The sequence below is a fragment of the Megascapheus bottae genome, chromosome 1 (assembly GCF_031878675.1).
Source record: "Megascapheus bottae isolate mThoBot1 chromosome 1, mThoBot2.hap1, whole genome shotgun sequence".
Lineage (NCBI taxonomy): Eukaryota > Metazoa > Chordata > Mammalia > Rodentia > Geomyidae > Megascapheus > Megascapheus bottae.
In genome coordinates, this window is record NC_143509.1 from 37,652,448 (window position 1) to 37,679,662 (window position 27,215).

The window sequence follows — 27,215 nt, forward strand, 5'->3', positions numbered from 1 at the left end:
GACAGGGAGAGACAGACAGAGAGACAGAGACAGAGGGAGGGAGGGAAAGAGGGAGGGAGGAAAGAAGAGTAAGAAAGAGTGAAAGAAAGAAAGAAGGAAAAGGAAGGAAGGAAACAAAGAAAGGAAGAAGGAGCAAGTGTGTCTTCCGGATATTAAAAAATAATCTCATAGACCCATCAGCCTAGGCTGGCTTCAGACCCTAATACTCAGACTCAAATTCCTGAATAGCTAAGATTATAAAGGTGCAGTTGTGAGATGCCAGTGCCAGCCTAGAATGGTGCGTCTTGGACACTAGCTCTCCTTTCATCATTCTCTCCCCATGTCCTCGGGAAATTTTTAATGATAATTAACTGCACAAGTCTCAGTATTGGCATATGTTCAGTGGAACAGATGCTCTCATTCACTGACCCCAGTTCTGAAAGGTAATGTTGATAGCATGAGTTCATATACTTTCATATACTTCAAACCTGTGATTAGTATTGTGTGTGTGCTTCTAGTCACAAGAAGTTATTCTGATGAAACGGTTGTATGTATACAAAGCCTCACAAATAAGTATGTCAATATAACACAGTCAAAATCTATCTAGCAGAGATAGGACTGTGCATGACTATTTTGGTAGTCTGTTAATTTGTTAAAAATACTTTTTTTCGTACACTTTTTATTGTAATGAATAGAAGGGTTACATTATATTAACCACATAGAAAAAGCATTACTTCACAAACATTGATACCCTTTCTCATATTTTGGTCCCCATTTCCCTCCCCCTACCCACGCCCCTCATCTTGTTTTCCCCCCTCTCCTATCCTATTTCAAATAACCAAATAAACATACATACAATATATCAGATAAAAGTCTTTTTCTGTTCAGCTTGAACTCCACACTGGCCACTGTCATTGTTTAGTTTTTTGTCCTCAGTGTTAGGCCTCTACTACTTGATCCACAGCTTCACTTCCAGCATTTTACTGGTTAACTGGAGCTAAGAGTTTCATGGACTTGCCTGCTTGGGCTGGTTTCAAACTGCAAACCTCAGATCTCAGTCTATTGTGTAGCTAGGATTACAGGAGTGAACCATTGGTGCCCAGCTAAAACACATTTTATGAAAAATGGCTAATTCCAAGATAAATTTTTCAGACAGTACAATAGATAATAATGTATAAACTTGTTTAAACATATTATATAGTTTGCAACAAACAAGATTTTATACAAATGCAACATTTCTAAGTTTTCTAAGTGCATTTCTAAGTTTTATTATCCTAATAATTAGAAAAAAGTGAACAAACATTATGTTTTCCATTAGAATTAGAGAAAAAGTCTGTATATTTAAACTTATCATTAATATGTCACAGTATTTATGAATTAAGAAGCAAAAAAGCAAGCATTACTTGTAATCATTTTCAGAAATTCTCTAAGCTCTAAATTTAAAGCCCAAAAGTATCAGAGGCGGGGGCAGGTCTACGTATTAATGATTCTTCTTGGCTTTAAAGCTGCTATGTAGATAAAAATGGGGTGTAATTGTATACATAAACACAGTTAAAGCCCAACTAAGAAATTGTCCTCAGCAAAGGAGATAGTATAGATCAAGGAGTAGAGCTGTTGCTATGGGCAACGGTCATGGAATTTGCCAAGCTAAGTCAGAATGTCTGTTTTAGACAAGGAGAGCTATGACATAATTATCTTTAAATCCCACCCTTGGCACAAAAGCAGGAATTAGGCTGCTAATCTAGTTCAATAATTCATTGCAATTTTTATGCAATCTGCCAAGTCATTTTTCAGTTTCTTTTCATGGTTTTCTGAGAAGTACTAAAGCCATGATTTAGTTACATTGTTTGAATTGGCACCAAAACTATTCATAGTCAAGAGAATTATTACTAATGTGTTTAAACACCCTTAAATCTGTTTCTCTTTCACTTCTCCCACTTGGTTAAGATAATCAACTCTATTCTAGCTTTCCAGGACTGATGATTGGGGTCTCTTGTTCCCCCAAAACAAGTAAAGCTGAGATAACTGTTAAATACAAGAGATGATCTTGAGGTTTGCTGATACTCAGACATATAAAACAACTCAGTACTGTGCTTAGCAATGATTGAAGGTTATTTTATGTGTAGACTTTCTTATTGGTATTTCAACAATTAAAATACACCGTTCTTATGTTCTGATTGAAAGCTGGAAATAAAAAACAATGCTACCAGATTTATTCTTTGAAGCCTGTTACTTAAAACTGAATAAGAGCCGATGCAGTGGCTCACGCCTGTAACCCTAGCTACTCAGGAGGCTGAGATCTGAGAATCCTGGTTCAAAGCCAGCCTGGGCACTAAAGAATGTGAGACTCTTATCTCCAATTAATCACTTGAAACTGGGGGGAGGGGGCTGTAGCTCAAGGAGTAGGTTGATAGCCTTGAGCTGAAGACCCCAGGGACAACTCCCAGGCCTAGGGGTAGCACAGTAGCCTTGAGTTGAAGAGCTCATGGAGAGTGCCCAGGCCCAGAGTTCAAGTCCCATGACCCCCACCAAAAAAACTGCATAAAGTCTAACACCTGCGTGTGTGCACACGCACGCGCACACACACACACACACACACACACCACATGAGTGCACACATGCATGTCCACACATGCACGTTTTGTTTAAGTATATGGAATACAAATACTTGATAAAATATTTGAAAACAATATTATAACATAAATAGAACTATCATATTTTTCAAGCCAATACTATTTTTAAAAGATCATATACAAAAGAAAATAAAGGAAGAAAGAAAACTGAAAGAAGTAGATGTTAGCCACTGATGCTTTCACTGAGAAGTATACAGAAAGCAAGACAATCATCCAACTGAAATCAGCAGATCATTCCAGAAAGAAAGAAAACTAGAATGGGCATAACTCTAGTGGAAAAACATAGCAAATGACATAATTCTACAGTAACTTTTACCTTGTAGTCTTTGCCTGTTTAATCACCATCCTGAAGGATGATTGCTTTTATGGGTCAAATTGATTGGGCTAATGAGCTCTCGTAACTGAAAGGACATTATTTTAGAGTGTGGATATGACAATAGTTCTGATAAATATTTTCATTTGAATCAGGAGACTGAGTAAAGAAGATATACTCTCAGATATGTAGCCAGGTGTTTTCTAACCCATTTTGAAGGCCTGAACAAGACCAAAAAGGTAGAGGAGTGAAAGTTTACTATTTCTCTCTCCCTCTAATCCCCCTCCCCTCCTTCACTCTCTCTGCCTATCTGAGTCCATCTGAGCTGAAACGTCCATCTTTTCCTCATCTCAGATATTAGAATTTCTGATTCTTAGGCCCAGTGGCCAACTTTGGATTTTTTTAAATTAATCTGAGAGTTTCATCTCCAGCTTCCTACCTCTTCAAGTTTTAGACACAGATTGAAATAACACTGGATGTCTTCCTTCCTATTTTCACTCCCTACCTCTCTCCCATCTGTCCTTCTTTGCTTCCCTGATGCTTTTCTTTCTTATGTCATAGATTCTGTTTCTCTAAAAAATCTTCACAAATAAAACAACATTTGTGAGAATGTGACAGTTTGAATTAAGAGCAGACTGCCCTCCATTCCTGATTTACTGTGGTAAGGAGGGAAGCTTTGGGCTTTCCTATCCTCAGCTGCTCTAGAATTATAGGTCTTCAGAACCAGTATTGCTAGTTTCCAAGTACCATGATTATGTTTTCTAAGTAGGAAATATGATCCTCAAGGGATCCTGGTGGCTAGAAAAGTGTTCCTTTTTGAAACACCTAAAAAGATTCAAGATTGTACAAACCTGAATAAAGGCTAGGAGTTTACCTGCAATAGTAGATGTTAGCCTAGTATTTTTGAGGCCCTGTGATAGTGCCAGAATAAAGATGGGAGGAGGGAAGCAGAGAGAGTGAGGCAGAGAGGGAGAGAGAGAGGAGAAAGAGAAAGTTTGTGTGTAAGAGAAAGAGAAGAAATATCTCCTTAAATTATTGATAACTTACTTCAAAAAGAATCTATGCATTTACAGGGAGCAGGAAAGACAGAATGAGAGTTAGTTACCTGTCAACTTTAAGTTCTATTTGCTAATTATTTTGCCTCTAATCCTATCTTTCCTAAATATATTATAATTATTTTGAAATTGTGTGTACACCTTCTATTTATGGGTCTCCCACTAATGTAAAAAGTCAATGTTAATATTTTTGTTGTTATGTGTCATGGGGCTTGAACTTGGGGCCTGAACTTGGTGGTCTCTGAGCTTGAGGCTTGTGCTTTACCACTGTTTAGTAGTTTGAAAGCTAAAAATTATGAAAATTCTTTCTTCATATGTTAAAGATGTAATGAATAAGATTATGATATTGCTCTTAGTGAAAGACAATTATCTTAGGCTACTTGATGGTAGCCTAAATATTAATGAACATTTTGATAAAATTTATAGTTAAGCAAAGGAACAAACATGGTAGAAATCAAAAATGTTTTTCTGAACCAAAGTGATAAGAATTTAGATAAAATAGAGGATGCCTTGAGTCCCAAAGGCTTTTTTGTCTCATATCTTCCCTAAATCTCTAGTAAACTGTCCAGAATATAGACTATAGATTAACTCTGCTTATGGAATTCTAATTAGTAGTAATCATATAGCCTAGGAACTACCATGATTCCACATTTTTCTAGCCACTAGGATCCCTTCAGGATCATATTTCCTACTCAGAGAACATGATCATGGTACTTGGAAACTAGCAATATTGGTTCTAAAGACCTAAAATTCCAGAGCAGCTGAGGACAGGAAAGCCTAAAGCTTCTCTCCTCACCACAGTAAATTGGGAAGGGAGGGCAGTTTGCTCTTAACTCAAACTATCACATTTTCAAACACTAGATTTGATTCTAATGGTTTCTTGCCAATTCCCATAACAATTGACCTCATACAGATTCCAGAACTTTCAGCTTTTCTTCTCAAGTCACAGATTCTTTTTCTTCTAAAACCATTATCACATTAATTGCACTGCCATTATAACAAAGGAGATGTGTCCTGGTTCAAAATGTTTTTATCACTGGGTTCACTGGTTTAGGATAGTGATTTAAACTTTTTTCTTCCTCTTCAATTTCAGGGACTCATTAGATGTATATTTGGCCAATAGAAAGTTTCCCAATCTTGACACATTTGCCAGTTTTTTAAATCTCTCTGGTTGGCTGGGAACGTGGCTCAGTGGTTTAATGCTCATCAAGCATGCATGAAGACCTGGGTTTGATTCCGCATACACAGAAAAAGCCAGAAGTGCTGTAGCTCAGGTGGTAGAGTGCTATCCTTGAGGAAAAGAAGCTCTGAGTTCAAGCCATATGACTGGCAAAAAAAAAAAAAGAAAAAAAAAGTTCTCTGGTTAATTTAATACAATTTCTATAGACACACTTTTTTTTTGGTAAGTTGTGGGGCTTGAACTCAGTGCCTGAGAGCTGTCCCTGGCCCCTTTTGCTCAAGATTAGTACTCTCACAGAAACTTTTCTGCCCTTGCTGGCTTTGAACCACAATCATCAGATCTCAGCCACCAGAGTAACTAAGGGTACAGGCATGGAACCCACTACATTTTCACATATTTTAAGCTTTAGCAAGAATTTTAGTATAACAACTTTTTCCAATTGTTTGTGAAGTTTTATGGTTTTCTACCCAGGTAGTGTTTTCCCTTAGTGATGTTCTTCTCTGAACATCATCTGTGACTTTTTTAGTCAATGTGAGACTTGAACTCTTGGCCTGGTGGTTGTCCCTGAGCGCTTCAGCTCAAAGCTACTGCCCTTACACCTTTGAGCCACAATGTCACTACCTCATCTGTGACTTTCTATTTCAGTAGAAAGTGTTATGTTCAACTTGTAAAGGTTAGTGCCATAACAGAAATGCAAATCAAAATGACATTGAAATTTCTTCTCACCATAGTCGTAGAATGACCCTCACCACCCTGAAAATAAAATTAAAATTAAGAATGAAAAACAGGCAAACAAACAAAAACAAATGCTGGTGAGGAAATGGAGGGAAAGCAACACTGGCAAATTGGTGGACTATTAGCCCAGTCACTACAGGAATTAATATAAGGATTCCTCAAAAGTTATAATTAGAACAACTGCATGACACTGCTATACCACTCTTGGGCATATATTTAAAGAAATATAAGTCAACATACAAGGGATATATTGATATATCCATACTTAGGTATGATTTTGAAGGCTTAATGTTGCCCAGGGTTAGGTGTTCCCATTTCCTATGATATAAAACTCATCCTTGACTTCTTTCCTATCCCCAAAACTGCAAAGTTTCATCACTTCTAAGTATTTTATTTTTACTTCCTTAGCATCTCTTGAACTTGTTCACTCTTTTCCTAAGCTTTCTTCCCTTCTTATATTAGATCATTTTTGTCTCATATATCTCAAACCTGTGTCATAATTAAAGCCAAAATAAATGGAAGCCTAGGTGCTCAACAGTGATTACTCAATGAAGAAAATGTGCTATAGTGGAGTATTACTAAGCTGCAAAGAAAAATAGAATGCTGTAATTTAAGGGATAATATATAGAACTGGAGGTCATCATATTAAGGGATAAAAACCAAAGAGAAAGACAAATAGTGCACATATTCACTCATGTGCAGAAACTAGAAATAAAATAAATAATAGCCTGGCACTGGTGGCTCACACCTATAATTCATTAAAACTCTTATTAACAATTAATCACCAGAAAACTAGAAGTAAATCTGTAGTTCAAAGTGGTAGAATGCTAGCAGCTTTGAACAACAAAAAAAAAGCTCAGGAACAGCTCCCAGGCCATCAGTTCAAGTCCTAACCACAACAATAACAACAACAATAATAATAATTACAGACTGTGATTTTATTTTTTATACTTGTTTATCTATTGTGAGAGTGATGAACAGGATGGGTAAAGGTTGTAAAAGTAAGGTAATGTGTACATTTCTTTTTAAACACAGTTATCCCCTCCTTCATTTTCTCCTGATTCCCACTCCCACTCCCTCCCCCGAAGTTGTAAAATTAATTTTCAATATAGAGTCTAGTGACTATTATTGTTGTGTTAGCTCATCCACATGCCACGATTTTAAAAGGAAATACTTTTGTGAGGAAACTAGTGAGTGGTAGATAGGAGACAGATAGGTAAACAGACAGGTAGACAGATGAAAATAGCTTAACAAAATACACTAAAGATTCATTAAAAGGGAGGGAGTTATTAAAATATATACATACATGTTTGTAAATATCACAAAAGTCCTTTGTATGATTACTTTTATGCTAATAAAACTATTAGAATGAGTCATAAATTCAGTAAAGTTAAAATTGCAAATATTAGACTTACAAAGTAGATATGTTGTGATCCAGATCAATAAATAAAAGTTTACAATAGTTGAGAAGCTCTTCTGTGACTTCTCTTACCACCTTCTCTCAATGTTAACTACCAGGGAAAATGTGAGCATTACAAAAATGTTCTGTCTGCTATCTGACAAAAGTACTGTAACCCCTCTATACATTACCCCAACAAAAACATAAAAAAGTTCTGTCTATTTAACAATTAATTCCAGTAAAATAACAAATTATGTATTCATTTCTCCATATTTTTTTTCATTTTGCCTGTGATGAGCATCATGGAATTATTTATATAATATACATAAATTTAAGCACATATATATTTATTTATATATTCTATACAATGTAAGTTAGAGAGAGATTTTATATTTAAGCTATCTGCATTGTTATCCCATTTTCTTTATATACCAACAAATTTCTCCATCATCTTGGACATTGAGTGCTTTTTTTCCTATGAATAAAACTTCTCTAGACTTTATTTCATATATGTCTTTTGGTAAACCAAGGCATACCTTAATAGGTATTTTTAGTTGCTGCAGTTAGTGAATTTTTATCTTTTACATTTTTTTCTGAGAGGGTAGCAATATTGCAATGTGATTTTTAACTCTTATCTTGCTAATTATTAGTCAAGTTGAGGATCTCTTCTTGTTTATTGTTCTGTCCATATTCTATTTTGTGCAATACCCATGGAAATCACTTCCTTACTGCATTGTCTGCTTCATTCTTTTGTGTGTGTGTGTGAGAGAGAGAGAGTTATGGGGCTTGAATTTGGCTAGGGTGTTGCTACCCTACCCTTGAGCCAAGCCCCACTTACCATTTTCTAGAGGTTAATTGGACATAAGAGTCTCAGGTTCTTTAGTGTTGGGGCTGGCTTTGAACCTTGATCCTCAGATCACAGCCTTCTGAGTAGCTAGGATTACAGGCGTGAGCCACCACATCTGGCTTGCTTCCTTTTTTATACAAGTGGAAGTTCTCAATATGGGAAATAATCCTCCAATATCTGTATTACAAATACCTCTCCAATCCTATGACATATTTTTATTCTTTTTTCATGCATTTTTTGATATTATAAAGATGATGTACATAGGAGTTAGTTAGATTGGTCAGATAATGACTACATTGCTCTTTGGCAACGTCACCCCTCCTTCACCCTATTGTTTCTCCTTCCGTCTCCACCCACAAGCAGTACTGTTGGTTTTCAGCATGTCCACTGCAGCATTCTTCACACTTTGTCCCATTCCTCCATTTCTGTGCCTTCCACTTACCTTCTCAAAGACTAATAAACAAACAACCAAAAGAAAGAAAGAAACAAACAAACAAAGAAACCAACCAACCAACCTGGGCTCCCGTGGCTCAGACCTGTAATCCTAGCTACTCTGAAGGCTAAGATCTGAGGATTGAGGTTCAAAGCCAGTCTGGGCACAAAACACCCTGAGATTCTTCTTTCCAATTAACCACCAGAAAACCCGATGAGGTGCTGTGGCTCAAAGTGGTAGACCTTGAGCTGAAGAACTTAAGGACACCACCCAGAATTCAAGTCCCTACAACGGAAGAAAGGAAGAAGGAAAGGGGAAAGGAAAGAAAGAAACAAAGAAAGAAAGAAAGAAAGAAAGGAAGAAAGAAAGAAAGAAAGAAAGAAAGAAAGAAAGAAAGAAAGAAAAGAAAGGGAGAGAGAGAGAAAGAGAGAGAGAGAGAGAAGGAAGGAAGGAAGGAAGGAAGGAAGGAAGGAAGGAAGGAAGGAAGGAAGGAAGGAAGGAAAGAAAAGAAAAGTAACTACGAAGAAAAAGAAAACTCTTGTTTTCATTTCCTGGAGTTCATTTTGAAGATATTCTTAAATATGGAATATAAAAGTGCATTATTTATGTGCATTGTACAATATAAAATAATATTTTCATTCCCTTAATAGAATTTTATAAACAAATTCTTTTGGGGGGAGGGGTATGGGGTTTGAACTCTGGACCTGGGTGCTATACCTGAGCTCTTCAGCACAAGGCTAACACCCTACCCTTGATCCACAGCCTCACAGCTTTGTAGTACCCTAGCTGGCTTTGAACCTTGATCCTCAGATCTCAGCCTCCTGAGTGCCTAGGATTACAGGTGTGAGCCACCGGGTCTGGCAAACAGAAATTCTTAACTTAGTAGTTCATCTTTGTTTTTCTTTTATTTTCTAGTGATTATTGAATTTTAAACCTTTTAAAACACATTTTCACTCTTTTCAAGCCCTATATATGTTTTCTGTTCCCTCCTTACCTCCTAAAAACTTTCCTCCTTCCTTCCTTTCCTTTTATCATCTTCCATACTGGGTTTAAATACAGGTCAGGTCCTTGCACTTTTGGGGAAAGTGCTCTACCACATAAGCCATTGTTCTGGCCCTTTTTCCTTCATTGTTTCCAAATAGTTTACTTTTGACTCAGTTGGGCCTTAACGTCAAATTTCCTCATCTTACTCTCCTGAGCTGCTAGAGCCCTAGCATAAGCCACCAAGATCAACATTCCTCTATTCTTTAAAATCAGTTTAAATTTTTTCTATCTCAATCCCTTGTCTAAGGTGCGTTTTTATTTTACTACGGAGTACAGATCAATTTTCGTTTTTTCTCTTATGAATGATTAACCAAGTATTTGTTGAAAAGACAAACTTTTCTTCCACAATAACGAATTATAAAAATCTGTCTAAAATCAAGTATATGCAAGGGTGTTGGACTGTTTCGGGGACCTCTTTTCGGTCTTACTGATTTCTCTGTTCATATGCCAATACTACACTAGTTGTATTTACCACATGTTTTGCCACATGGAGTTGTTAATTCTCCAGTGTTAGTTCGTTTTATTAACTGACTTTAAGATTTGTCTCTTTTTCACTTTTTCCACTTCCAGATAAATTTTCCAATCAATTACCAGTTTTACAAGCGATATTAGCAATATCTAGTAACAATAGTAACTTGCTAGTTACCATTTCTGTGTATAGATTACTTTATTTCATATAATATGTCTCACGTACTATGAAAGTTTTAGCTTGAGTACTAAATAGCACACATCAAAGGATAGGTGAGCCTGAAGCAAATAGTATGTATTCCCAGAAGTGACATTTTCTCTCAGGGTGTTGACAGAGTGAGAAAGTAATATGTTCTACTCAGTTATATTAGATATGATTTATTTGAAGCTGCCATCATCTTCAATGAACAATAGTTTCAAATATCTTAATTTGGGGGCTGCCATTATCTCCCACCTAGTTGGCGGCCAGGACTTTTGGAGAGTACATAGAGTTTTCTATACTCTACTTCCAGCAATTCCTGAATCCTGGGGTCACAGAAGTCTGTGTGGCCTTTCTAACTGGTGGGGAGATGCCTCTTGTTGCTTATTGTTAGTCATTTGGTAAGGGGATTTCCTTTGTCTTGTTCAACCTCAGACAAATGCAAAGCTTCTTCCTATGGGTCTTGTAGGTGAAGCACTCAATATTTCTTCTTCTTTTGTTTGCCACACTACTCGAATTCTTAAAAATAGAAAAAAATTGTGTCAATTCTTGAGCAAGAGATAATTTGACGATCCCTACAAATGGTAACATAGCTCTGCTGTGAACTTGTGTGAAATTTATAGGTTGGTATGTTTTGTGAGTCACTTTGAATAATCATGATGACCTAAGTGTTCCTTCAAGTGCCTAAAGCTTTTGTGAGAGATGATATAAAATTTTCTGGAAAAAAAATCGGAACTGTGTATTGCTAAGTCACCTAGTCATATCTAGTTACCTCCTGGTACATCCTACCACCATTGGTCTGAGACATTTCATTTTTCTTGACGTGAAACAAGACTTTCTGTGGGAGACAACAATTCTGTAGAGACCCATGGAGTAAAGTTTGTGTGAGAGGGAAAATTCCCCTTTTGTCTGAAAATCTGTTTTTTAAACATACAAGTGAAATCCTAACCCATTCTGGCACACAAAAAAGAACTTTTCAATTTTAGCCAATTACTTTTGTGACATATTTCTAAGAAAACCTTTTATTCTTTCCACCCTCTGCTAAAATAGAAAATGTTATTGGAGGTCTACTCTTTGTCAGGCAATCAATTACTGTTCAGAACTCCCTTAACTTGTATGTCTTAAGTTCTCAATACTTTCATGGCTTTAAAAAATATAGCTATTTCATAGACTATTTGGCTTTTTTAAATCATAGGAGTGGAAGCAAATGTTCTTTCCCAATTTTTGTTGTTGTGGTGCAAACAGAATTTACATGCCAAAACTTTGGTTGCAATTAAAAATCTACCAGTCAGCCCACTTTTGGTGGCTTGTGCTAGTAAACCTAGCTACTCAGGAAGCTGAAGACTGAGGATCAGAGTTCAAAGCCAGGTTAAGCAATAAAGTCTGTGAGACCCTTATCTCCAATTCACTACCAAAAAAATGGAAATTGCATTGTGGCTCAAAGTAGTACAGCACTGGCTTTGAGCATAAAAGCTAAGGGATAGTGCCTAAGGTCTGAGTTCAAGCTCCAGGACTGACACCAAAAAATAAAAAATAATTACAAGTAAGTTTTGGGAGAATTTAATAGGAGCCATTGACTCAACATGTAATTTGTTCTTAAAATTTTTGAGTGCCTAATATTAGCCATTACTAAAACTAGTCATTATTATAATTATATAATATGGTAATTAGCCTCACTGGCTGATGAGGTAGCAATTTCATCAAATGTGGAAGAAAGATGAAAATAACTTCTTCATATTAACACTTGCTCAAAATAAAACTGCTACAAGTAAATAGAAGATTCTTACTGTTGCCATTTAAGAAGTCTTCAAATTATCATTACATATGCTAATAACTTTGAAGCGATTGATAGAAATTATAATTGCACTTTGTTTTTTGTGTTCAGTTGTGGGGGTTGAATTCTGGGTTTGGACACTGTCCCTGAGCTCTTCAGCTCAAGGCTAGCATTCTACCACTTGAGCCACAGCACCACTTCTGGTTTTCTAATGGTTAATTGGAGAGAAAAGTCTTACCAACAGACATTCGTGCCTGGGCTTATTTTGAACCTCAATCTTCAGATATCTGTTTTCTCAGTAGCTAGGATCACAGGCCAGAGCCACCAGTGCCTGGCTAATTACACAAACTTTTTAGGATGTCAAACATATCCCTAATTTTGCCAGTTTTCAAACTTCCAGTCTTTGTTCTTAAAGTCCAGTGGGATTTTTTTTTCATTTGTTTTTTGTTTTACCTTGGATATTTGGGCTGTATTCTTTTTATAAAAGAAGTCTTCTCTCCTTTGAGGAAAGTTGGACATGGTGGTACACAAATGTAAGAAGCCTGAAGTATAATTGTGCTAATTTTGCTGGTAATTAAACTATGACCCCAGTAGGTGCTTTTGTTGGTTAATTAAATATGGACTATTTCAGATTTTCCTTCTTATGGCTGACTTGGAACCTGGTTTCTCCAGATCTGACTCTTGAATAGGCTGATTGACAGGTATAAGCCACTGGTGCCTAAAGAATAAAACAAAAACAAAAATCTTTTAGAGAAAGGAGACTAAATCGATTTTATATACTATTTTATAAAAACTGAACTCATTTCATCTTTACAAGGAAGTTTTAGGCATCAAGAAAATACTATTACGGGCCATGAGCATGGCTTAGTGTTAGAGTGCTTTCCTAGCATGTACGCATGGCTTAGTGTTAGAGTGCTTTCCTAGCATGTACAAAGCCTTGGGTTTGATCCTTGATACCACATATACAGAAAAAGCTGGAAGTGATGCTGTGACTCAAGTGGTAGAGCACTGGTCTTGGAAAAGCCCCCAGACTGTGTCCAGGCCCTGAGTTAAAGTCCAAGGTCTGTCAGAAAAAAAAAAGAAAAAGAAAAAAGACTATCAGTCATAGTAAAAAAGGGTATCAATATATGTGAATTAATGCACCTTCTATCTGGCAAATATCATGTAACCCTTTTATTAATTACAATAAAAACATAAAAAAATCTAAAATTGTAGCGTTACTGCTATTTTTTCCATTAAAAATTTAGTAAATGCCATAAAGTATTACCTAAAAGTAAGTGAAAAGTCTGCTCATATCCATCTTTATCATAATTCTCACATGGTCCTAACATTTGATTTCATTTTGTTTCTTATACATATTTCAATTATAATGAATAAATTATTAAATGAATAAATATGGAAGATAGGACTTGTTAGTTATTCATTACTTGATTTGAGGCAGTTGAAACTAAAAACTAAGGCTGGATTTATTAGCAACCTTGTTGGTCATCTTATAATTGAGTGCTTATAGCCAGTGTCATGTAGAAGTGATCAGAGCATGAGCTGGAAACCAGGATATGAGGAAAGGAGGGCATTAGAGTGAAGGGATCCATTGCCCTGAAGGAAGACAAACACTTTTTTTAATATATATTTTTATTGTAATTAATAAAAGGGTTACATAATATTTGCCAGATAGAAGGTGCATTAATTCACATACATTGATACCCTTTCACATGTCTTGGTACCAATTACCCTCCCCCCCGCCCCCCACTCGTCTTGGTTTTCCCCCTTCCCTATCAAATTTCAAATAACCAAATACAAATAAATTCAATATATCAGATAACAAAGTGAGATACTGTAACAATATGAGATACCCAAGGGACAGCAAAGGAGATGAGAGATAACATAGTACATAAAGGACAACAATCATTCGTCATATGGCTTTTGTTTCAATATCTTGGAGGTCCTTTCAATTAGCTTCATACTATATGGCCTTATGAATCAAGATTTTGCTCTATTGCAGATCTCTGCTAGTAGAGCGAAAGGTTTCTACTGATTATGACAAATAAGGGAAACCATTGAGCCTAAGTTCCTTTGAATCTGGCTTACTTCACTTAATATGATTTTTTCTAAGTCTTTCCATTTCCTAACAAATGGGTTGATGTCATTTTTTCTGACAGCAGCATAGAATTCCATTGTGTACAAATACCACAACTTGTTGATCCACTCATCAACTGAGGGACATCTAGTTGGTTCCATATCTTTGCTATGGTGAATAATGCTGTAATGAACATTGTTGTGCTAGTGGATTTAGTATGCCCATGTTTCTGGATGGTTGGGTAAATGCCAAGTAGTGGAATTGCTGGGTCATAGGGGAGTTCTATGTTTAGCCTTTTGAGGCATTGCCACACTGCTTTCCATAGTGTTGAACGAGTTTGCACTCCCACCAACAGTGTAGTAGTGATCCCTCCTGGCCACATCCCCTCCAGCATCTGTTATTATTCGTTTTCCTAATCCTGGCCATTCTAACTGGAGTGAGGTGGAATCTTAGAGTTGTTTTGATTTGCATTTCTTTTATGACCAGAGATGTTGAGCATTTCTTCATGTGTCTATAGGCCATTTTTGTTTCTTCTTCAGAGAAGACTCTCTTTAAGTCTTTGGCCCATTTGTTACTTTGGAGGTTAGTTTTGGAGTGATTCAATTTTTTGAGTTGTTGATATATTTTAGATATGAGGCCTTTGTCCATTGTTTGGTTGGTGAAGATCTTCTCCCACTCTGTAGGCTTCCTAATTAATTTACTAGCTATGTCCTTTGCCATACAAAAGCTCCGCAGTTTAATGCAGTCCCACTTCTCCAGCCTTTCTGATTTGTTGTGATTCTTGGTCCTTATTAAGAAAGTTTCTACCTGTGCCAAGGAGGCCTAGTGTATCTCCTATTCCTTCATGTCAAGTTTTCAGTGTGTCAGCTTTTACCTCCAGGTCTTTGATCCATTTGGAGTTAATTCTAGTGCAGGGTGACAAAGAAGGATCCAACTTTAGTTTTCTGCAGGTGCTTAACCAGTTCTGCCAGCACAACTTGTTGAAGAGGCTGTCTTTCTTCCATTCTACTTTTTTGGCTCCCTTGTCAAAGATTAGGTGGCCATAGGTCTGTGGTTTAATATCTGGGTCCTCAGTTCTATTGCATTGGTCTTCAGGCCTGTTCTTGTGCCAGTACCAAGCTGTTTTGATAATTATAGCCCTGTAATAGAGTCTAAAGTTTGGAACTGAAATTCCTCCAGCGCTGTTCTTTCTGCTAAGAAGTGTTTTTGCTATACAGGGTCTTTTATTATTCCATATGAAATTTTGAATTGCCTCTTCTATTTCTTTAAAAATGCCATCGGGATATTGATGGGTATTGCGTTGAATTTGTAGACAGCTCTTGGCAAGATTGTCATTTTCACAATGTTGATTCTTCCAATCCAGGAGCATGGGAGGTTTTTCCATTTCCTTCGTTCTGCTTTAATTTCCTTTTTTAGGGTTTTAAAGTTTTCATCAAAAAGGTCCTTTACATTCTTAGTTAAGCTAATTCCTAGGTCCTTTATTTTCTTTGAGGCTATTGTGAAAGGAGTTTCTTTCCTGATTATTGCCTCATTCCTCTCACTGTTGGCGTAAAGGAAGGCAGTTGATTTTATAGCCTGCTAGTCTTCCAAAGTTTTGAATCAGCTCAAGGAGCATGGGAGTAGAGTCTATAGCATTCTTTAAATACAGAATCATGTTGTCTGCAAAGAAGGATAGTTTTACTTCCTCTTTCCCTACTTGGATCCCCTTTATGCTTGCTTCTTGCCTTATTGCACTGGCTAGGAATTCTAGTACTATGTTAAAGAGTAGTAGGAAGAGTGGGCATCCTTGTCTCGTTTCTGATTTTAGAGGGAATGCCTTTAGCTTTTCACCATTAAGTGTAATACTAGCAGTGGGTTTGTCATACACAGCCTTTATTATATTGAGGAATGGTCCATGGATTCCTAGTTTCTCCAGAGCTTTTAACTTAAAGGGGTGTAGGATCTTGTCAAATGCCTTTTCCGCATCTAGTGAGACAATCATGTGATTTTTGTCCTTGCTCCTGTTGATGTGTTGAATTATATTAATTGATTTGCGAATGTTGAACCAGCTTTGCCTCCCTGTGATGAATCCAGTTTGATCATAGTGTATAATTTTTTTGATGAGCTGTTGTAGACGGTTGGCCAGTATTTTGTTGAGAAGTTTTGCATCGATGTTCATCAAAGAAATAGGTCTTTAGTTCTCTTTCTTTGATGAATCTCTGTCTGGTTCGGAGATGAGGGTTATACTGGCTTCATAGAATGAGTTTGGTAAAGAACCTTCATTTTCAATTTCATTGAAGAGCTTGAGGAGTATTGGTGTGAGCTCTGCTTTGAAGACCTTATAGAATTCAGCTGTGAATCCATCTGGCCCTGGGCTTTTCTTAGGTGGAAGTTCTCTAATTGCCATTTCTATTTCAGAGCTTGAAATAGGTCTGTTGAGTTGGGTTAGTTCTTCTTGGTTCAGTGTGGGCATGTTAATATTGGCGAGGAATTCATCCATTTCTTTTAGATTCTCAAATTTGTTGGCATAAATGTTTGAGAAGTATTCCCTCATGATATTCTGGATCTTGGTAATTTGTCGTGATTTTACCATTTTCATCTGCGATTTTGTTTATTTTGATATGCTCTCTTCTTTTTTTGGTAAGATGTGCTAAGGGTTAAGACAACCACTTTTAAGGAAAGGCATAACTATGATTAAATGTAGGGAAACAATGTCTTTATAGTCTGAAATCTTCCCATATTGAAAATGAAATTTTTTCCATGTTTCTCTTATAATTATGATGTTCTGACAAAATTCTCTTGAAAGAAAAGGGAGAAGAGGTAACCAGAGAATAACAATGAATAATTTTGCCAATTACATAATAATAATAGTAACAACAACAACAAATAAACACCTATATGGGGCCAGGAGTTTGGCCTAGTGGTAGAGTGCTTGCCTCGCATGCACGAAGAGCCGGGTTCGATTCCTTGGTACCACATACATAGAAAAAAAGCTGGAAGTGGTTCCGAGGCTCAAGTGGTAGAGTGCTAAGCCTTGAGAAAGTCCAAGGACAGTGCTCAGGCCCTGAGCTCAAGCCCAGGACTGGCAAAAAAAAAAAACAAACACCTATAGGTTCTGGGATTATGCCTGTATCTTAGCAATTCAAGGGGCTGAGATGTGAGAATCAAGATTCAAAGCTAGTGCAGGCAAGAGAGTCCACAAGACTCATCTCCAATCAACTACCAAAAAGCCAGAAATGATATCAAGGTTCAAGTGGTAGAATACTAGCCTTGAGTAAAAAAGCTCAGAAATAGTGCCCAGGTCCTGAATTCTGACTTCCAGAGTTCCAGAACTGGCAGTGAAAAAAACAAAAACAAAAACAAAATAACCACACATATGCATACATATACAAATTTGATAACTCATAGAGTAAAATTTTAGTCAAACAGGCATTCTGGCTTTAAAGAAGGATTCAGTAGGGGAACAAAAGAAGAGCCATAAGCTAAATCTGACTTGTCACAAGTTTTTGTAAGTGAAGTTATATTGGGACACAATAGGCCTATTCCATCTACCATGTGCACCACTAGAGAGACTTTAAATTACACTTTCAATCTTATACTTACTACTTAGAAGCTTCCAAAGGCTTCCTACTGCTTTCAAATCCTTTATATTGCATTCAAGACTGTTCACAGTATGCCCCTGCTTAGTTCTGTAGATTTCAGAGTTATGACAAGTACCCATTTTATATTGTGGAATTGTAGTCACATTGTATTTTCTTGCCCGTGGGCCATTTCACATCCTCTTTATTTTGACATCAACTTACTAATCCTTCTTTGTGTGGTCCCCATGTAGAAGCCATTACATTCTTGAGAAATACCCAGACATCTAAGCATTGCATAACTTCCTGCAAAGCCTAGAAGATCTACAATGAACAGGGATCGTAATACTTTGTATTTGGTTTATGTCACACATCAAGTATTGGCAAAAAATCCAGGCTGTGGTCATTAGCACAAGCTAAGAAATTGTTTTTACATTTTTACATAATTAAAAAACTCAAAGGAAAAGTACTTCATGACTTGCAAAAGCTATATGATATTCAAATCTCATTGTGTGTAAATATAATTATATTGATGCTCAGGGCATGTGTGTTGTTTATATATATTGTTACACATTGAGCTGGATACATTATCACCATAGTGATTTTAGTGAAAGCGTTATCCTTGTCTTCAAATTATCTACTGTATGGCCCATAAGAAGCGCTTAAAAAACAGTGATAGCATGAACTTGTGTAAATATTAAATGAAACAATTTTTCCCTGCAAGAATCATTGTTAAATCAGTGTGGAACCAGTTCCTACCTAGATAAGTATGTTTTGGTATTAGGTCAAGCCTCCTTCCCTGCAATGTTAGGACACTTTTATTTTTAGAGTAATCTTGGAATAGAAACCCAATCCGATTTCTTTGTAGTCTTGAATATTACTTAGGTTTGAATCTTCTGAAGTGTTCATGTAAAAACCTCTCATGCTTACAAAGAGTAAATAAATGTAAAGGAACAATTCCACTTGAGACTCTGTTTTAAAGAAACAGCATTTGGATAAGTTCAAGCACACTTCAAAAAATAAAAACATGAAAAAGTATCTAAAAGCACACACTGTGATTAACCATATCCAGATGGAAGAAAAATGTGTTGACATTTCAGCAAGAACAGCCTTCAATTCACGCCCCAAAACTCCCCATTTAAGCTTTCTAGTCAGCCAAAATTTCCAGCTGTATGAATTCTCTGGTGAACAAACAGGCCAGTACACAGAATAAGGTCACAGAAGAATGTGCCTGTAATCACAAACTGTAATTAGGAGGTAATGACCCCAACCTGAAACTTTCTTCAGGATTAATGAATCCCTGAAAAGCCAGTGGCCTGAGGGAAGAAGTGAGTGCCATAAACAAAATGTGGTTACAGTTTAAATCATCCCTAAAGTTGTCTTCCACACTACTGGATTCTTTTTGCATTTGTAGTAGGAAAGGACCAATTTAAATGGTGAGACAAAGGGGAGAGATAATGAAATTGAAATATACAGTGTGGTGGAGGAAGGGTGTGTGAGTGTGGCTTAGTGGTAGAATGCTTGCCTAGTATGCATGAAGCTCTGGGTCATATTCCTTAGTACCACATACACACATGCACATGCAGAAAAAGCCAGATGTGGTACCATGGTTCAAGTAGTAGAACATGAGTATTGAGGACAGTGTCCAGGACCTGAGTTCAAGCTACAGGACTGACAAAACAAAAATTAAGCAGGAGGTTTTTTTTTTTTTGGCATTGAAATTTGGGGTGAATGTGAATTTAAACTTCAATTAATTCCCAGGTTTACTTTCCATCCAAACATAAAGAATATTTATTTTATGCCAGATAAAGAATATAAATTTAACAGTATAGTAAAATAAAAATAAAATTCTAATCACAGGGCCAGGAGTTTGACCTAGTGATAGAGTGCCTGCCTAGCATGCATGAAGATCCAGATTTGATTCTTCAGTACCAAGATGGGGACCAAGATATGACAAAGGGTATCAATGTATGTGAATTAATGTACTTTGTATCTGGCAAATATAATGTAACCCTTCTATTAATTACAATAAAAATATATGAAAAAAAAGAAAAAGCCAAAAGTAGTGCTGTGACTCAAGTTATAGAGCTCCAGCCTTGAGAAAACCCCAAAACAGTGCTCAAGGCCTGAGTTCAAGGCCCAGGACTGGCAAAAAAAAGTCTAATCGTATCAATAACTATTATAATTATCATTTCTAAAGGACATAACAACCAAAATAAATAGCACACCGATAGGAAGATCTTTACTAGCAAGACCATAGACAAGGGCCTCATATCAAAAATATACCTAGTGCTTAAGAGCTTAAACGCCCCAAGAACAAGTCCACAATGAAACAACCATCCCACTAATAAGAGGGCTAAATAACTAAAAAGAGACTTCTGTGAAGAGAACATAAGGACAGCCAATAGACTCGGAAAGATGTGCCCAACATCTCTAGTCATCAAATCAAAATTATGTTGATAATTTACCTCAACCCAAATAGAATGGCCATTATCAAGAAAACAAATAATAACGGATTCTGGTGGAGATGTGGCCAAAAAAGAATGCTACTACACTGTTGGTGAGAAGGTAAACAACATGGAAAACAATATGGAGGGTCCTCCAACGATCCTCTATGATTCAGCAGTCCCATTCCTGGGCATTTACTAAAGTGACCACAAACAAGACCATACTAAACCCACCAGCACAGCACAAGTATGTTCATTCTATCATAAGTCAACAGGGAGGGAAAGTGGACAAAATAGGAAGAGGGTGATAATTTTCCACAAGAACGATACTCAGTACCTTACTTACACAACTGTAACCCCTCTGACATCACCCTTCACTAAAATAAAAGAAAAAAAAATCATTGCTATTGCTTCCACTGTCTATGGCTTAATTGATAAGAAAACAGTAAACAAGAAGACTAATTAGCTGATAAATAAAGACTAATCTACATAATTAACTAGGTTTTATTTGCTGAAGTATTTATCTTTCCTCTTAGAGGTTGAACACCTCTGATAAGGAATCCACAGACTGTCAGAGTTAAGTAATAAGTCTTTGTTGTTAAGTAAATTGCCCTAATCTCTCCTAATCAGTGTAGCTGCTAGAATTCAGGCTAGATTCTTCAGATTTAAAGCCAAAGTCAAAATACTCTAGCAATATGACCTTGCTGGTAGATAAGTTCTCAATCGAACATTTTAAAATGATGGGATAGATTTGTTAAATGTAAATGTCTTTAGGCATATGGAGCTAGAGATGGAAGAGAAAAGGCATTATTATAACTGAGCACTGGTATTTACCTCTGTAATTCTAGCTGCTTAAGAGAATGATATCTAAGAATCACAGTTCAAAGCCAGCCTTGAAAGAAAAACCCAACTAATGAGCAAAAAGCTGAAAGTACAAATTCAGCTTTTAACAAAGAACAAACATAAACCAAAAATACAAAACAAAGAAGCTGGGCTGAGAGTGTGGCCTAGTGGTAGAGTGATTGCCTAGCATTCGCATAGACCGGGGTTTGATTTCTTGGTACCACATACAAAAGCCAGATGTGTTCCTGTGGCTCAAGTGGCAGAGTACTAGCTTGAGGAATGCCCAAAGACAGTGCTCAGGCCCTGAGTCCAAGTTCCAGGCCTGGACAAAAAAAAAAAACCAGCAGCAACTATGAAGCAGCAGTAGAAGGAGGAGGAGGAGGGAGGGGGAGGAGAAAGAGGCTCAAAGGGTAGAAGAGTGCCATCCTTGAGCAAAATAAGCTTAGGGACAGTGCCCAGACCCTGAGTTCAAGACCCAGGACTAGCAAAAACAAAAACAAAACAAAAAAACAACAAAAGACCTCAGGCATCGTGAAGACAAGAATAATCCAGTCTTTAACAGAAGAATTTACTGCAGAACAAAAGCTTGGAAGACATATGATTGATGCCTTCTCCATCAGCTGGCTTTCCACAGTTAGCTTTCAGGACCACCATAGAAGGCCACATCCAGGGAAAACCCATTACCTCCTTTCATTACTTTGCTTATAAAATTCTACCATACCAATAACAAATACTTCATTTTTGCTGATAAACAAGCCACTGTCTGTTACCTATGAAAGGTATTGAGAGCATGCTTTATTTCAATTGATTATGAAGTTAATGGTTAGTGTCTCATTTTAAAAATAATCTTCACTTTCTTATTAAATGAATTTCTAGTATTATAGACTTATGTATAGTTAATATGAGTATTTTGGGATATGGGTTATTTGAGATGGAACCACTACCATGATATGAAAATGAATTTAGAAGCAGCCTTCTATAGTAAAATTTTGATGTGCATGAGGAGGCCTTTAAAAACATAATGATATGCTTTATTTTTTAAATTTAAATTTATTTCAAGGGGATGCACAGAGGGGTTGCAGTTACACAATAAGATATTGAGTACATTTCTTATTAAACATTGTTACCCCCTTCCTCATTTTTCTACCACTTTCCCTCCCATACCCCTGTTGGCACTGTAATGTATTTTGGTACTCTGTATGCTGTTCATATGTATTGGGGAAGGAAGGGGGAACAACAAAACGTGAGTTAAAGGAGAAAGGAGAACGAATGCAACGTACTTACAGCACAATATGCTGGAAATGATCATTTCTCTTGTAAAAAAAAATTACAGGTACTGAGGCTGAATTTGGACCCTGGTATTATAATAACCTCTTCTTCCTTTCCTCATCCTTTCCTCCTTCTCCTCCTCCTCCTCCTCCTTTTCCTCCTCCTCTTCCTCCTTCTCCTCCCCCTCTTTCTCCCCCCCCCCTCCTCCTTCTACTGCTGCTTCATAGTTGCTGCTGGTTTTTTTTTTTTTTGTCCAGGCCTGGAATTGGACTCAGGGCCTGAGCACTGTCTTTGGGCATTCCTCAAGCTAGTACTCTGCCACTTGAGCCACAGGAACACATCTGGCTTTTGTATGTGGTACCAAGAAATCAAACCCCGGTCTATGCGAATGCTAGGCAATCACTCTACCACTAGGCCACACTCTCAGCCCAGCTTCTTTGTTTTGTATTTTTGGTTTATGTTTGTTCTTTGTTAAAAGCTGAATTTGTACTTTCAGCTTTTTGCTCATTAGTTGGGTTTTTCTTTCAAGGCTGGCTTTGAACTGTGATTCTTAGATATCATTCTCTTAAGCAGCTAGAATTACAGAGGTAAATACCAGTGCTCAGTTATAATAATGACAATCAAGTGAAGGAACATGGATGTAAGATAAAAAACATCTTTCTGTAGACTATTAGGGGGTCCGCCTATGGCATTTAATTTCTTTAATTGGGATGACATATAATAAGATGCTGGTGAAATTTTTTTAATTCAAAATGCTTAAAAATATACACAGTTTTGAGGAATGTGTAGAGAAACTAGCATTGACTTAAGGAAGCACCTAAAAATCACACTCTACAAATCAATAAAAGAAACATTAATCAAGAGAATAAAGATAGAGGAAGGATATTTTAGTAATCACTAGTTATCCAAGGACTGGCATGTGATAACAAGAGATGACGTAATTGGAATAGTCCTAAAGTATTAAGAAGAAAACAATCAGTTAAAGAGAGAAACAGGCAAATCCCACAGCAAGAGAAATTTCTTCATAGCAAGATTGCATTAAGATACAATGAGGAGAGTTTCTAAGGATCATGTCTGTGAGTCGGGATTCCTGATCCAGAGACAATGGCCCCAATGGGATGGAGCCAGAAGGTGTCATCGAGAGTAACTGGAATGAAATTGTTGACAGCTTTGATTATATGAACCTTTCAGAGTCTCTCCTCCATGGCATCTATGCCTATGGTTTTGAAAAGCCCTCTGTCATCCAGCAATGAGCCATTCTTCCTTGTATCAAGTGTTATAATGTGATTGCTCTAGCCAAATCTGGGACTGGGAAAGCAGCCACATTTGCCATATCGATTTTACAGCAGATTGAATTAGATCTAAAGGCCACTCAGGCCTTGTTCTAGGCCCCCACTTGAAAATTAGCTCGGCAGATACAAAAAGTGGTCATGGCATTAGGAGATTATATGGGTGCCTCCTGTTATGCCTGCATTAATGGCACCAATATACATGCAGAGGTGCAGAAGTTGCAGGTGGAAGCTCCCCATATCATTGTGGGGACTCCTGGCCATATTCAACATGCTTACTCGGAGATACCTGTCTCCTAAATACATCAAGATGTTTGTACTGGATGAAGCTGATTAACTGTTAAGCTGTGGGTTCAAGGACCAGATCTATAATATATTCCAAAAGCTCAACAGCAATACCCAGATGGTCTTGCTGTCAGCCATAATGCCTTCCGATGTGCTTGAGGTGACCAAGAAGTTCATGAGGGAGCCCATTCGGATCCTTGTCAGGAAGGAAGAGTTGACCCTGGAGAGTATCCATCAATTCTACATTAATGTGGAACGAGAGGAATGGAAGCTTGACACACTATGCGACTTATATGAAACCCTGACCATCACTTAGGCTGTCATCTTCATCAACACACCAAGGAAAGTCGATTGGCTTACTGAAAAGATGCATGCCCAAGATTTCACTGTCTCTGCCATGCATGGAGATATGGACCAAAAGGAACGAGATGTGATCATGAGGGAGTTCCAGTCTGGCTCTAACAGAGTACTGATTACTACTGACCTCCTGGCCAAAGGCATTGATGTGCAACAGATGTCTTTAGTCATCAACTATGATATTCGGACCAATAGGGAGAACTATATCCACAGAATTGGTTGTGGTGGTCACTTTGGCTGCAAGGGTGTGGCTATTAATATGGTAACAAAAGAAGAAAAGAGGACTCATAGAGACATCGAGACCTTCTACAACACCTCCATTGAAGAGATGCCCCTCAATGTTGCTGACCTCATCTGAACGGGCTGTCATGCTACCTGGCCCCCGCCAGGATTGAACCCTGGCAGGTTAAGGAGCAGCTGGAGGGGTGGGGGATGTGGAGCCAAGGGATGGACATCTTGTCTTTTTTTTTCCTTTTTTTTATTGAATAAATGTCACTTTTTGAGGCAAAAGAAGGAAAACTGAACATTTTAGACACCCTTGTCTTTTGCATGTGCCGATGAGTTCCAATGTCTCTCCTACTCTATCATGTAACAGTTTCACAGTTACTAGTCCCAAACCAAGTAACGACCACCACCTACTGACCATGCAAAAGATTTCTGAACAGAATCCCAGGGTCACAGCAGATTGGAGAGAGAGTTGATAAATGGGACCACCACCTACTGACCATAGAGCAAAACTACAACAGTCATCGATGCCTCAGAAAGCTCGACAAATTAAAACATATATAAATAATCAAAGTCCCACACAAAGCCCAAAAAGAAACAACAGTGAAGGGACAAGAGAGATGTCACCAGCCCAAGAAATGACATTTAAAAAGACATGAAACATGACTCTATTCAAGGAGATTATTGTGGACATGATTAAAGAGTTTAAAGCAGAGTTACAAAAACAATTCCAAGAATATAAGCAGGAAATTACCAAGGAGCTCCTTCAATTCAAAAGAGCAATGGAAGAAAAGATTAATACTTTCTCATCAGATATGAGCAGCTCAATGCCCACAATTTAAGCAAAAATAGATACATTAAGCAACAGATTGAACGAGATAGAGAATAGGACATCAGGAACAGAACATAAAACCCAAGACCTGGAACAGAGAATCATCAGTCTGGAGAAAGCAGTCAGAATTCACCAACAAGAACTCCAGGACCTGGCAGACACAGCCAAGAAATCTAATCTTTGTATAATAGAGATTGATAAAGGGGCAGGCTCTATAGATATAATGTTTTATTACATAGATTAATATGTATCTATGACATACAAACCCTCAGCCTAATTTTGATTATGTTCTAAAATCTAAGTGCCAGTGATTTTTTTATAGAGATTCCCTTCTTGAATATCTGTTTGTTAAAAACATTATTTGAAATATGATGTAAACATCAATGTTAATAAATTCTTTAATTAAAAAAACCAAGTATGTTTACTACAACATATTTTTTCCATGATTTCAGCAGACCTAAGAAATTATAGACCACATGCAGTGGCTCAAACCTGTAATCCTGTTCAGGAGGCTGAGATCAGAGGATAGAGGATAATGGTTCAAAGCCAGGCCAGGCATTACAAAGCCCATGAGAGTCTTATCTCCAATTAATCACCTGAAAAAAAACCCAGAAAAGTTGCTGTGGCTCAAGGGGTAAGGGACGTAGCCTTGAGCTGAAGAACTCAAGAAAGCCACCCAGATCCAGAATTCAAGTCCCATGATCAACCAGAAAAAAAAAGAAAGAAAGAAAGAAAGGAAGAAAGAAAGAAAGAAGTAAGGAAATTAGAATCTCTATTTACCTTTTGGAGGATGAATGTAAGAAGGTATTTACTTAGTATTCCTTGTTGCCATGACGTTTGTCCATAAAAGTCAAGAATGCTTATTTGTGTTTCTAAGGGATCAGGACTAAGATACATTACAGAAGCCTGTAAAGTAAAACAGAAACCTAAATAAGCTTATGTAATCCACCAGAAACCAACTGTTGCTCAATCTTGAATAAAGTTTTCATAAATATCAAAAAAAAGAAAAAACTCTGAGTTAAACAACACCATAGCCCAGCTGGGCTTAACAAACATACACAGAGTCCTCACCCAACGGCAAAATAGAAATGTACCCCATGCTCATTGATAGGGAGAATCGAGATAGTGAAAATGGCCATACTGCCAAAATTGATATACAATTTCAATGCAATCCCCCTCAAAATCCCAAGGACATTCTTTACAGAAATAGGTGTAATCCAATGGTTCATGTGGAACAACAAAAGACCCACAATAGCCAAAGCAATTCTAGGCAAAAAGAGTACTGCAGGTGGTACTACAATATCAGATTTCAAACTCTATTATAGAGACAAAATAACAAAAAACTGCTTGGTATTGGCACAAAAAATAGATCAGAAGATCAATGGAAGAGAATAGAAGGTCCAGAAATAAAACCATATACCTATAGTCAACTTGTATTTGACAAAGAAGCCAGAGATATACAGTGGAACAAACAGAGCCTATTCAATTATTGGTGCTGGCAAAACTGGGCAGCCACATGCAGAAAACTAAAAATTGATCTTAGCCTTTGGCCATGCACAAGCATTAGCTCAAAATGGATCAAAGACCTCAATGCCAGACCAGTAACCTTGAAACTGTTACATGATAGAGTAGGAGAGACACTGGAACTCATGGGCACAGGCAATAACTTCTTGAACATAGTCTCAGGGTCAAAACAGATTGGAGAGATAAATGGGACTACCTAAAAATAAAAAGTTTCTGCATAAATTAAAGCACAGCTACTAAATTAGAAAGACAGACAAACAACTGGGAAAAGATATTTACAATAATACATCAGACAAATGCTTAATATCCAATATCTACAGGGAACTCAAGAAACTAATCCTCCCCAAACCTAAAATGTGTATTTTTATAATTGCCCTTAAGAGTCTGCAGCATACCGTTCTGAATACTTCCAGAAAAGCATTCTAATCTTCAGAGCTACATATTTTGAAAT

The 27,215-nt window shown here is 37.2% G+C and overlaps 1 long non-coding RNA gene and 1 pseudogene across 1 annotated transcript; one reads left to right on the top strand and one right to left on the bottom strand.

Annotated features, from left to right (window-relative positions):
* Window positions 1-10,665: 10,665 nt before the first annotated feature.
* Window positions 10,666-25,786, bottom strand: LOC150068954 (uncharacterized). The gene is made up of 3 exons (XR_016535103.1): window positions 25,733-25,786; window positions 12,513-12,777; window positions 10,666-10,804 (listed from the first exon to the last, which is right to left on the bottom strand). It is a non-coding gene; the product is annotated as an uncharacterized LOC150068954 (long non-coding RNA).
* On the top strand, window positions 23,323-24,541 carry LOC150068955 (eukaryotic initiation factor 4A-I pseudogene; annotated as a pseudogene).
* Window positions 25,787-27,215: the final 1,429 nt, after the last annotated feature.